The sequence below is a fragment of the Hyaena hyaena genome, unplaced genomic scaffold (assembly GCF_003009895.1).
Source record: "Hyaena hyaena isolate Hyena2069 unplaced genomic scaffold, ASM300989v1 scaffold_1383, whole genome shotgun sequence".
Classification (NCBI taxonomy): domain Eukaryota; kingdom Metazoa; phylum Chordata; class Mammalia; order Carnivora; family Hyaenidae; genus Hyaena; species Hyaena hyaena.
The window spans coordinates 238,516-251,375 of NW_024081999.1; the positions used below are offsets into that span (position 1 = coordinate 238,516).

Sequence of the window (12,860 nt, forward strand, 5' to 3'; positions counted from 1 at the left end):
TCAGAAATAAATAAAGCATTAAAAAATTTTAAAGAAAGTAGTTACTAATTATAGAAAGAGTTCCTTAGCTTATGAGTAAAAGTGCATTTTTAGGAAATGAAATTCTATGGTTTTTATCCAGCAAGCATCAATACCTGTGCCACAGTCATCCTAAGTCCAGTAAGAATGAGGGAGTTTTGTGGGGGAAGGATCTGCTTTGAAGCTTATTCATTTGGGGGTTGACAGGCGTCAGGCCCTTGATGGCTGGTGGTGGACTATATTAGTTCCTTGCTATGTGGGCCTCTCCATAGGGCTACTTGCAACACGGCAACTTGCTCTCCCTACAGTGAGAGCTCTAAGAGAGAGCAAGAGAGACTTAGGAGCTAGAAGTCAGTCTTTTCTTGTAAACTAACCTCAGAAGAGATATCTCATCATTTCTGTGGGATTGTATTGGTTAGAAATGAGTCACTAGGTCCAGCTCACATTCAAGGAAAGAGGATTGTAGAAGGGCAAAAATACCAGGACACGAGGCCCTGGTCCAGGACATGGAGAGCCATTTTAGAGGATATCTACCAAAGTCTGCCCTCTGGCCCCCCGTCATGCATGACTCCCCACATGCAAGATGCACACTTTGTTCTCCCCCATAGAAGCTTTAGGTTTTTCTCAGCCACAATATTTTTGTAAATGCTCACTAATTCAGTTGGATGCTTGGCAAGAAAATCAACCGCTTGAACCTTAAGCCAGCTCCATCCTGGGCAGTTCTGGGTTTTGGAGGTTTTTGGACTCCAAATTCATGGGCCACCTTGGGAAACCAGTGGAGGGTACATTCTATCAATGTAATATGTGGGAGTGAGACTAGGTCATGGAACTTAACTGGCATAGCAAGACATGGTCAGATGGGGCTGAGGAGGAGTTAACCAAACTCCTTTCCTGAGCAGGCACTGTGAAAGGCACTTTCAGGACCAGGCCTCCTGGGACAGTGGACAGAATAGCTGAATGAAGGACTTGAGGACATGCATTATTTGTGCCTGTGCAGTGTTAATCAGGAATATGAATCATAATGTCCATTTTCCAGGTTGAGAGAGAGAGTGGGAGAGAGAGAGAGAGAGAGAGAGAGTGGGAGAGAGAGAGAGAGATGATATCATTTAGGGGTAAATAGCTTAGATTTGGGAGTCAAAACATCTGAATGGCATCCCACCACTGACTCTACAGTGTGATCTTGAGGAAGAAGCTTAACCTCTTAGGGGTATTGTGAGGGCTAAATGAATAATTGCTGTAAAGTGCTCAGCAAAATGCCTGGCACAGGATAAGGGATAAACCATACTAGTTATTGTCATTTTCACAAATTCTCTTTGAGACTTCAGGTAGGGCCCCAACTTCACTCTTCATTCACATGTGGCAATCATTTATTAGGGAAGCTTCCAGATGACAGTCCTGGTTCTGTAGCTGAGGTACGCAAACTTCTAACCCCCTGGAGAACCTGCCATGCCTGGAGGACCACCAGAAAAACTCTTGTTTGTCCCACGTGGTCTGTACATCTGCTGCCAGGCAGCTGGAGCCAAAACTCTGATTGGAGTATAATAATCACACAGTAACTGTCATGGGAAATGAAAAAGAGGCAGGTTCTGTGACTAATCCAAACCACATTCCACAGAGATCTCCCATATGCAGCCAGCCTCCAAATACAGGGCCCAGGTCTGAAGAGTCTCTATAATCCAGCACTAAGCAGAACATTTGGCACATAAAAGGTACAATGAGCACTGGCTGGGGATAAGTCCCATCTTCTTTCCTACTTCAGGCACTACCTCAGTCCCCAGATAGTAACAGCTGCCATTCACTGAGGGCCATGCACTGGGCCAAATGCTTTCAAAACCCACTACACCCTATAAATTCCCCAGTCAGTCCTTCATTATATGGATGTGGAAAATATGTGGCAGCAAACAGTTTATCTGACAATAAAGGCTATGTGCATTGTCTAACCAAGCTGTCTCAAGCACAGTTGAAAATGCAAGATAGAAGAAAGTTTCTTTCATCTGCCTCCCTCACTTTCCAGGGAGTTGGATAGGAACATCCTCTTTTGCTGGCCCTAGATATACTCAAGATAAGGAAGCCACTGCCCCCTGCCTGCCCCCATCAGACATCTGCAGAAACTACTGGAAAACCTACCCTAGGCTTTGGGCTCTAGGCCTACCTCCACCTTGTATCACCAGCAAAACAAGCAGCTCAGATGGGCTGAGGAGAGCCAGTTATGGTGCATCTCTTCCCAGCTCCTCATAAGTGGTTTGAAATTAACCATGGTGGGAATATTTACACCTTAGAAATTGGTAAACAATACAAATCTGTACTTCTTTTTTCCAGGAGAGCTGGTTCTTAAACATTTACCAGCACACAACTGTTACAGAGTGAGGAGATATAAAATCTTACCATCCTGAGACAATGTTCTCATCAATGTACAAACATTTTATGCTGCTATGAAAACTAGGAACATGTCAGATGGAGCCATATGCTACCTTTGGGAGACCAAACCTTTCAATTGCCTTGCTTTAAGTATTACAGCTGTCAGCCTAGAATTTTTCATTTACCAATATAACCCTTAATCCACCTATAAAATATGATTCACATAATGAATCCAGGTATTTCACCCAGTGCTAAATCCAAAAGCAATTAGCCTTTTTGTTTATTTCATGTGGGAGTTAGACTAAAAGCTAAATGAACATACAAAAAAAGAGCCAGGCATTGGTCCAAATGTTTGAATGATGTACTAATTAAATTGTATGACAACGCTGCTATCTTTATAAATACACTTTATTACAGGTTGGGGAATCAGCCCAGGCCTTCCAAGTCAGCCTCCAGGAGAGCACTTCTTTAAAACTAGAGGAGGGTACAGGGTAAAGCTCTGTAAGGCAGATTTAGCTACACATTCAGAAAGAGTAAGATTTGAAAAAGCTCAGTTTATTTTTCTCCTCTCTGTGTTATAATATGATCTTAATCAAGAGTAAGAATTTAAAAGTCTGTTTATTTATGCATTCACTAAATAAACATGATGGAGCTTGGGATAGATGCTGGAGATAATATAAAATTTATAAGATTGGATCCAGGCTCCATAAAAGTCCTCAGATAGCCCCAATCTGGCAGAGAAGTGTATATTTATGAGAATGATGTCCCTAAATGTGATCTAGGACTCACGAGTTTCTCGTGGATCCCGGGAGGAAGTTTACTGAAAGGCTCCCCAGAGGAAAATAGATTTGAGTGTGTTTCTCTGTCAATTCTTTCATCCTACTTCATACACTCCCATGAAAACCTAATGAAATACAGCAAAACCTTGGTTTGCAAGCATAATTTGTTCCGGAAACACGCTTGTAATCCAAACTACTTGTATATCAAAGCAAATTTCCCTGTATGAAATAATGAAAACTCAGATGATTCGTTCCACAACCCAAAAATATTCAGATAGAAATTATTATAATATTGTAATAGAATATAAGAATATAAAAGAAAATACAAAATATAAAGAAAAATAAACAAGTTAATCTGCACTTATCTTTGAAAACCTTCATGGCTGGTGTGAGGGAGACAAAAGAGAGAAGGGTTACTGTGTAGCATGACTTTCACTATTACTAACAGATATTGACTGCAGCACAGTATTAATCAACTCTTGTCATATACTGTATCTAATATAACTGGTAATAATGCAGCAGAGGAAAAGGTCTCTATCTGTAGGCAGCCTGACCTAGAATGAAGCAAAGCATTCCTAAGCTTACTCTTGTATGGAAAAGCAAAGGACTGTACATAGATGCTTTGAAATGACAAAAAAAAAAAAAAAACCCACTAGTGCCAGTTGTGGGCACCTTCCAATGTTCCAAAAAAACACTGATTTCTCCCAAACACCATGGCCTAAGACCGAGCATCCAAGCATGGGAAAGAATCACCCACAATCCCACCGCGCGTGCGCGCACGCGCGCGCGCGCGAGAGAATCCACTGGCTCAGTTGTGATCATGTGACATTAAGCATCATGTACTACTTGTATTGCAAGACATTGCTCATTTATCAAATTAAAATGTATTAGAAATGTTTGCTTAGCATGTAAAACTCTTGCAGAACAAGTTACTCACAATCCATGGTTTAACTGTATATATTGTTGAAGTAGTTTGTTTCTAAATCTCATGCTGTTATTTTACAAGGAAAATCTAGAAAAAGTAACAGCAATAATGACCAATATATATTGAGGCTTTCCAGGGACCAGAAGCTGCTTCAAAAGCTTCACAACATTTAATTTAATGACATTTAATTTTCACAACAAAACTAGGTAAGTACAACTGAGCAAAGCACAGCTTAGTGAGTGATGGAAGTGGCTTTTGAATTCAGAGGTCTAGTGCTCCCCATCATCATTATCTCTCAAGAATTACACGGCCAATTTGTAGCAACGTGGATGGAACTTGAGGGTGTTATGCTGAGCGAAATAAGTCAGGCAGAGAAGGACAGATACCATATGTTTGCACATATAGGTGGATTAGGAGGAACTTAACGGAGGACCGTGGGGGAGAAGAAGGGGAAAAATAGTTGGGGAGAGGGAGGAGGCAAACCATGAGAGAATCTTGAATGCTAAGAACAAACTGAGGGCTGATAGGGGTGGGGGAGAGGGAAAGGGGGGATGGACATGGAGGAGGGCACTTGTGGAGATGAGCACTGAGTGTTATATGGAAACCAACTTGACAATAAACTATTTAAGGAAAAAAAAAAGAATTACACGGCCAAGTGCAAGGGTTCCATCACAGATCTCACCCTACTTATCATAATACCATTTCTGTATGTTTCTATTCTTTAAAGACATTGTCTGGTGCAACAATAAATAAATCATGACATGAGCCTTGGAGTCCATCTTGAGTCCTCCTCCTGGCATATCACTTCCTCGCTGTGGCATGAAGACAAGGTGCCTCTTCAGTCTCAGCTGCCACTATTGCCCATCCCCAGGAGGAGTCACATGTTCCCTAGATCTCTCTTCCACATTCCTCTGTTACCCCTAACAGATAACACTGCTTTCACCCACTGATGTTCATCAACTCTGCAGTTTCCTGACTTTGCTGAGAGGGAAGGATTAAAAAAGGAAAACACATTTGGTGTTTTCTCTATGCATCACAATTCTCTTGTCCCAATTCCATCCCAACAGGGACACAAGCTCTTCCACTGCTATAATAAGAGGTAACCCTGGGGCTCACTAAGACAAATCAGTTTCAGAGGTCCTGACTAGTTCTTGCACATCAAGTACTAGAACAGGCACCCATAGAAATCTCCAGCTCCTCCTCCTCCAGTGCACTACTCTCCCTATCCCCAAGAGAGACAAAGATTACCCTTTTCCAAGCCCATGAGGACCCATTGTGGTTCTAACCCCTGGTACCTGTGAATGTGACTTTCTTTGGATATATAGGATCTTTGCAGGTGTAATGAAGTTAAGATGAGATCATTAGAATGGGCCCTAATCTAATGTGACAGAGTCTTTGTGAGAAGAGACACACAGACACACAGGGAGAATGCTGTGTGACAAGAGAAGAAGAGACTGACACAGCTGCAAGTCAAGGAACACTAAGGCTCACCAGCAAATCACTAGAAGCTAAGAAGAGGCAAGAAAGAACTGTCCCTTACAAGTTTCAGAAGAAGTATGGCTCTGCTGACACCTTGATCTCAGACTTCTAACCTCCAGAACTGTTAAGATTTCTGTTATTTTGAGTCACCCAATTATTTGTGATACTTTGTTACAGGAACCCTGGGAAATTAAAAGAAGATCTAAGACATACACATGTGCACACACGTGCACACACACACACACACACACACACACACACACACTGACTTAAGAATTATCATACAGATAAAAGAATCATTCATGCTTTCGAGATGGAGCTGGAAGCCATAACCGGCAACTTGCAACAGCCACACCTCCCACTTACCTTTGCCTCTTTACTTAAACTGTAAAAATGGCTTTTTACCCAATAAGATCTTTCTCTGGGATCTCCAGCTTTTCCTTCTCCTTACACCTAAAGGAAGATACACATTCTTTCTGGACTTCTACTCCCAAAGAACCTTCTATTTTTTTCTTATGGCTTTTCTTCCTGCCCTAAGTTTTGTCTTTACCTTGGTTTATACAGTTTGGTTCCCCATCTTTATTCTTGTCCTTCTTCACTGTGAGGAAAGAGGCAGCCTTCTCTCTGTAGATGAGTAGATTTAAAACCTAGAGGTATTCTGCCCCATGCCTTACCTAGACTCCTAGACTCTCTGGAATGAAGGCCAATACTCAGATAACTAGCTGTGTTTCCAGGAATGGCCCCAGGCACCTTCTGTCCTCCACTGGTGTCTGGATTTTAGCAAGTCTACTTCCCACACCTGCAACTATGGTGGCCACTACCACCATCACACTTCTCAGACTTTGCTGAGAGGGAAGGATAAAAAAAAAAAAAAGGAGAACAAGCATTTACTGAATATGCAGTACACAGTTTTGTATACATTTTTCCTGTTAATTCTCATGTACACAAAGTGAAAATTAGTATCATTATGTCATTGATCTCATCTTCCAAACACCAAGGAAGGAAACCAAGTCACAGGGCTCACAAGGAACAGAACCAAGATTCCAATCCAGCTCTGTCTGCTCCAAGCCCACACTCTCCCCAGCTCTCTAAGCTGCCTGGCTGAGGCTAAGCTAAACAGTCAATTCAGGAGAAAATATAAAATGAGTCAGGCTCAATTCTGTTGTTCCAGGATGTTGTCTTTAAGACAAATATATTTTGGTGTCATGTAAATACAAGCACCATCTGTCGTGTGCGTGCTATCTGTCTGATCCACTTATTCTATCTGATGCAAAAATAACCGCCATCAGCTATTCAACAGACAAAACAAGCAGAGCAGCACTTTTCCACGGGTTGTTATGAACTACAGGCATAGCTTTGGCTTTTCCACAGTAATCCCCAACTCTTAACTTGCAACGCCCCTGGGTATTTCCAGTCACTGTAAGGGATTTTGAAAAATTCTTTCAAATTCTCAAAACCAAGTAAGTGTCAATGTACTTTAAGAAATAAAGAGGCTCTGCACCATACTTCTCAGAAGGCTGGAGAAGGAAGTATGGTGAAGGCCAGCAATGGTGAGAATGTCAACAACGAGCACAAGGAGGAGAGGGGCACCTGGGTGGCTCAGTCGGTTGAGTGTCCGACTTCGACTCAGGTCATGATCTCGCAGTCTGAGGGTTTGAGCCTGCGTCGGGCTCTGTGCTGACAGCTCGGAGCCTGAAGCCTGTTTCAGATTCTGTGTCTCCCTCTCTCTCTCTGATCCTCCCCTGCTCATGCTTTCTCTCTCTCTCAGAAATAAGTAAAAACATTAAAAAAAAAAAAAAAAGGAGGAGGGTGGGTCTGCTTTCTGTTTCTTCATTTAAGTGGCCCTCCCTCCCCCCAAGAAACAGATTAATATGTCATTCTTTCTTGTAAACAGGCATGAAGACCTTGATGTGGATATGAGAGTTTATAAGAAAAAATATCCTCAAAAGTCTACAAAGATTTCTGGGTAAAAGTTTGAAGAATATGAAGCTAATTTTGTTTGGAGAAAGGAAAGCTAAAAATCAAGGTTGTTTGTTATATTCAGGAGTGACAAATAAGCACCATTTATGCCTCTACTTCCGTTTCCCTTACCTGTGGCAGACACCATTCAATTATCACAAAACTTTAGCACTGATCCAGAACTGAGCCTCTGAATCCTTCTCAACATAACTCTCCAGGGAAGCACACGAAATCTTCTGGCCATATCCCTGGTATGGAGCAGGCTAACAATCAGCATGTTGACATATACTGTTACAGCGTGAAGGACAAACAGGACAGTAGAGTCAGTACCCAGACCCTATCTCTATCCCCTCTCCTTTCCATTGCCTTTCATCCTCTAATTTTCTTTCTTCATCACTTCTACACAAACACATCCATTTCAAATTGTTCTAAATTTGTGTTCATTTTTATTACTGGGAATCCACCCACCTACCCTCTCTCTCAAAGGTGTCCAACAACTAAAGTGACATTTGTAAGAAATGGCTTCATCCTGGGAGTCTGAGGACCTACTTTGAATCCAGCACATTCCAGCTCTCTGGCTCTGGGTGAGTCCATTGCCTCACCTATACAAAGAAGATATTTGCAGTGTTTCTTCATATGGCTATTATGAATACCAAATGAAATAATATAAAAAACCTCACACAGTACCTGGAACAAATAGACACTCAATAAATGTTAGTCTAATCTGAGGAAACATTAGGTGCATATATATCAAGACAAATTCTCCATCAGAGTTTAAGTATTCTGATCCACCATGATACTGACATTAAACACTTTCCCTTGAAATCTAGAATCAGCTGCGGCCTCTCTATCCCTTAAGATTTAGGCAAAATTAACGCGAGCAATAGTCTTTGGAAACCCAAAGCCCTTCCCACAGTTTCCATGGATTCCAGGGGGCTCATGTTCTCAGGACCTCCTTTCCCTCCTGATCTCCTATGACCTCACACATAGATTCTGCTCAAAATTTCTCCAGCTAAGAAACAAGTTTAGCTCCTTTCACTGCTGGTAGGAATGCAAACTGGTGTAGCCACTCTGGAAAACAGTATGGAATTTCCTCAAAATGTTAAAAATAGAACTCTCTATGACCTGGGAATTGCAATACTAGGTATTTATCCAAAGGATACAAAACTGCTGATTTGAAGGGGTACATGCACCCCAATGTTTATAGCAACACTATAGATAATAGCCAAATTATGGAAAGATCCCAAATGTCCATCAACTAACAAATGGATAAAGAAGATTTGGTGTGTGTGTGTACATTCATATATACATATATATATGAATATTACTTGGCAATGAAAAAGAATGAAATATGTGTTCATTGCAAATGAATTCATTTGCAATAACATGGATGGAACTAGAGTGCGTTACACTAAGTAAAATATGACAGAGAAAGACAAATATATATGATTTCACTCATAAGTGGAATTTAAGAAACAAACAGAAGAGCATAGGAGAAAAGAATCAAAATAAGATTTAAAAAGAAGAGAGGGAGGCAAACCATAAGAGACTCTTAAATATTGAGAACAAACTGAGAGTACTGGAGGCGTGTTGGGTGGGAGAATGGGCTAAATGGGTGATGGGCATTAAGGAGGGCACTTTTTGGGATGAGCACTGGGTGTTATATGTAAGTGATGAGTCACTAAATTCTACTCCCGTAATCATTATTACATTACGTGTTAACTAACTTGGATTTTAAAAATGTTTAAATAATAAATTAATTAAATAAAATAAAATAAGAAACAGCTTAGCTCCCTTCTCATGTGTGTGTGAGAGAGAGAGGGAGAGAGGGAGAGAGGGAGAGAGAGAGAGAGAGAATGCCTAAAGAAAAGCTTTTGGAAACAGAAAAGCCCTGTCTCTTCTAGTTTGTCATTGATACTGGCTGTAGCCCCATATATATGGTTATCCATTTCCAACATCTGTGTGCTGAGGGCCATCACCCTACCCATCCTAGAGTACAGGACATAAAGCAACCTCTTACCAAAAGTCCACAATGCACACTCATACCTTTTTTAGCCATGAAAGCTGTGAAAGTGCAGAATGACCCCAATGTGGTAGTTCAGCCAGACTGAGCTTTTTGATTTCTTTTAGATTTCTCAGATATAGACTGAGAAAATTGGAACCACTATGTTCCCCCACACCCACCTACCTGCAACCTGCACAGAGCTTGAACCTCCTTGAAATGCACTCTGTTTTGAGATGAAAGGATTCTATTCCCATCCATCCAGCCCCATGACCTCATGAATATTCTTTGTTCCACATACTTTTCTTGAATCATGCCATTCCCCCATCAATATGAAGACTTTCCCTCTCCTTGAAATTAGGGAAGCCATTATGACCATCTCGGTAATAGAATATCCAGCAGAAGTGACACCACATGACTTCTAAGACAAGGTCAAAGAAGGCCATATGCTTCTTTCTGGCTCTCTCTATCCAGGATTCTCAATCTTAGAATCCAGCCACCATGTTGTAAGGAAGCTCAGACTATTGGAGAGACCGTATATAGGTGTTCTGGCCAACAGACCCAGCTAAGATCCTAGTCAATAGCCAGCATCAGCAGCCAGACACATAAGTAAGTGAGGCTTCAGATGATCCCAGCCCATTTCTTCGAGATACCCCAACTGATTCCAAGTGGAGAAGAAAAAAGCTATTCCCGCCAAACTTTGTCCCAGTTGCAGATTCATGAGCAAAATAAATGTTGTCCTTCTTTTAAGCCATTCAGTTTTAGAATAGTTTATTTTGCAGCATTAGATGACTAGACCAAACATGCCTATCAATTACTAAAGATTAAATAAATATTCACAGTCCACACCTCAATACCAATTAGTTAGTCACTGACCAATCCTGGGAGTTAGAAGGAAGCACTGTGATACCAGAACATATCCCAGCCCTAGAAATACAAGGACCAGAACCTCACCTGCTCATTCTCTATTCTATGCTAACTGGGATCAACTCTTTTTTTTTTTTTTTTTTTTAATGTTTATTGTTTTCTGAGGGAGAGAGAGGCAGCATGAACAGGGGAAGGTCAGAGAGAGAGGGAGACACAGAATCTGAAACAGGCTCCAGGCTCCAAGCTAGCTGTCCCCACAAAGCCCAACACGGGGCTCAAACCCACGAACTCCTCGCTGGCTGCGCTCCCTCCCGGCGCCAGGCTTCTCCAGCCACCAACCCGCGGCTGCGGCCGCCCGCCCCTTACCCGGCAGCACCATGACAGATCAGGCCTTTGCGACACTGACCACAAACGATGCCTATGCCAAAGGAGCCTTGTTCCTGGGCTCGTCTCTGAAAGAGCACAGGACTATCAGGAAGCTGGCCGTGCTTGCCACCCCACAGGTCTCAGACTCCATGAGAAAAATTTTAGAGACCATCTTCGATGAAGTCATCACAGTAGATGTCCTAATTAGACAGTGGCGATTCTGCTCAACTAACTTTAATGAGGAGGCCTGAATTGGGTGTCACGTTAACTAAACTCCACTGCTGGTCACTTACACAGTATTCAAGATGTGATGGATGCAGATACTCTTGTCCTAGCAAATATTGATGATCTTTTTGAGAGAGAAGGAGTTGTCCGCAGCACCAGACCCAGGGTGGCCTGACTGCTTCAATTCTGGAGTCTTTGTTTATCAGCCTTACGTTGAAACCTACGACCAGATGTTACACCTTTCTTCTGAGCAGGGCAGCTTCGATGGTGGGGACCAGGATTTACTGAACACATTTTTTAGCAGCTGGGCAACAACAGATATCAGAAAACACCTGCCATTTATTTATAACCTAAGCAGCATTTCTCTGAAGCATTTCCTACCTCCCAGCACTTAAAGCATTTGGTGCAAATGCAAAAGTTGTGCACTTCCTGGGGCGAATCAAACCATGGAATTATACTTACAATCCTAAAACAAAGCCCTAAAACAAAAAGTGTCAAAAGCGAGTCCCATGATCTCACCATGACTCATCCAGAGTTTCTCAGCCTGTGGTGGGACATCTTCACCACCAACGTTTTACCTCTGCTTCAACAATTTGGACTTGTCAAAGACCCCCACTCGTACTTAAATGTGGAAGGTGTCTCAGGAGCCATATCACATCTGTCCCTTGGGGAGATCCCGGCCACAGCACAGCCTTTTGTGTCCTCAGAAGAACAGAAGGAGCGGTGGGAACAGGGCCAGGCCGATTACATGGGAGCAGATTCCTTTGACAACATCAAGAGGAAACTTGACACTTACCTCCAGTAAAAACGCTGCCATTTTCCCATGGACACATCCATTTCACAGGCACGTGTTTCGGATACTTAGTATCTAGAGCTGGGTTAAGAAAGGTCTGTCACAGTTGCTAGAAGCTTTGCTAAAATTAAAATGCATCAGATGAGGGGATTTTGCAGGACAATGGGTGAGAACGGGGCAAAAGTTGTGAAATAGCAGTTCAGCTATGTGGACAGCGTTCTGCTTTTTAACCCTAGGCTTATTCGGCAAATGGGTCAGAAATTCTTAATTTTGCTGACTGCTAACACAGGTGGTAAGGGAAACTCAAACTATTAAAATGGGTGTATCGACTCTAAAAAAAAAAAAGCTGTGCCAAGGCAGGCTCTCAGTCGGTCTCCCTGAGAATGGGATGGGGTATCTATCTCTTGCTTGCTTCTTGTACCTTTGACTAGACCCGCATTTTAGAATTTCCCAGAGGCCACCAGAGCGACTGTAATCGTGCTTTCAGGCAAAGACAGCCTAGAACACTGCTGAGTGACTCATAAACCTATCAACAGATGGCGTTAACCCATTTTATTTCCTAATTGTAGTGTCTGAAGTCACCAGTTTCCTGTGTACAGTTTACAGCATGCCACTTAACCGACTGAGCCACCCAGGTGCCCTCTGGGATCAACTCTTAAAAGCCAGATAAGAGTGGTTCCAATGTCTTCCCTAAGATTTTTGTGAAGTTCCATACAACTTTCTTTTTCATAGGCTCCTGCTCTGTGCTTCTGTTTTTGCTGAATAGTTCTGTAAGCAGGTCTTCTCTCTGAAGTTAATAGAAGTTAACCACTTACTCTGATCTTTACAAAAAAAACCAGTCACATAAGTCTTGGTCTGTGAATCAGACATTACTATGTGTTTGGGCAAACTAAACTGATTTATACAGCAGAACTAGAAATTAAATTTCAGACAGTCTTATTTCTTTCAGGCACCAATTCAGGCCAACTCAGGCCATACAGAGACCTGAATCTCTCCAGATTCAGAACTCTCTGTCTCCACTCTCACCTCTAACATGTTTCACTCCTCACTGCCTTTCTCCCCTACTGCCACCAGGAATTCCATGTCCAA

At 42.2% G+C, this 12,860-nt stretch overlaps 1 pseudogene; it reads left to right on the forward strand.

The window, feature by feature from the left end:
• Positions 1–10,721: 10,721 nt before the first annotated feature.
• Positions 10,722–12,116, forward strand: LOC120225283 (annotated as a pseudogene).
• Positions 12,117–12,860: the final 744 nt, after the last annotated feature.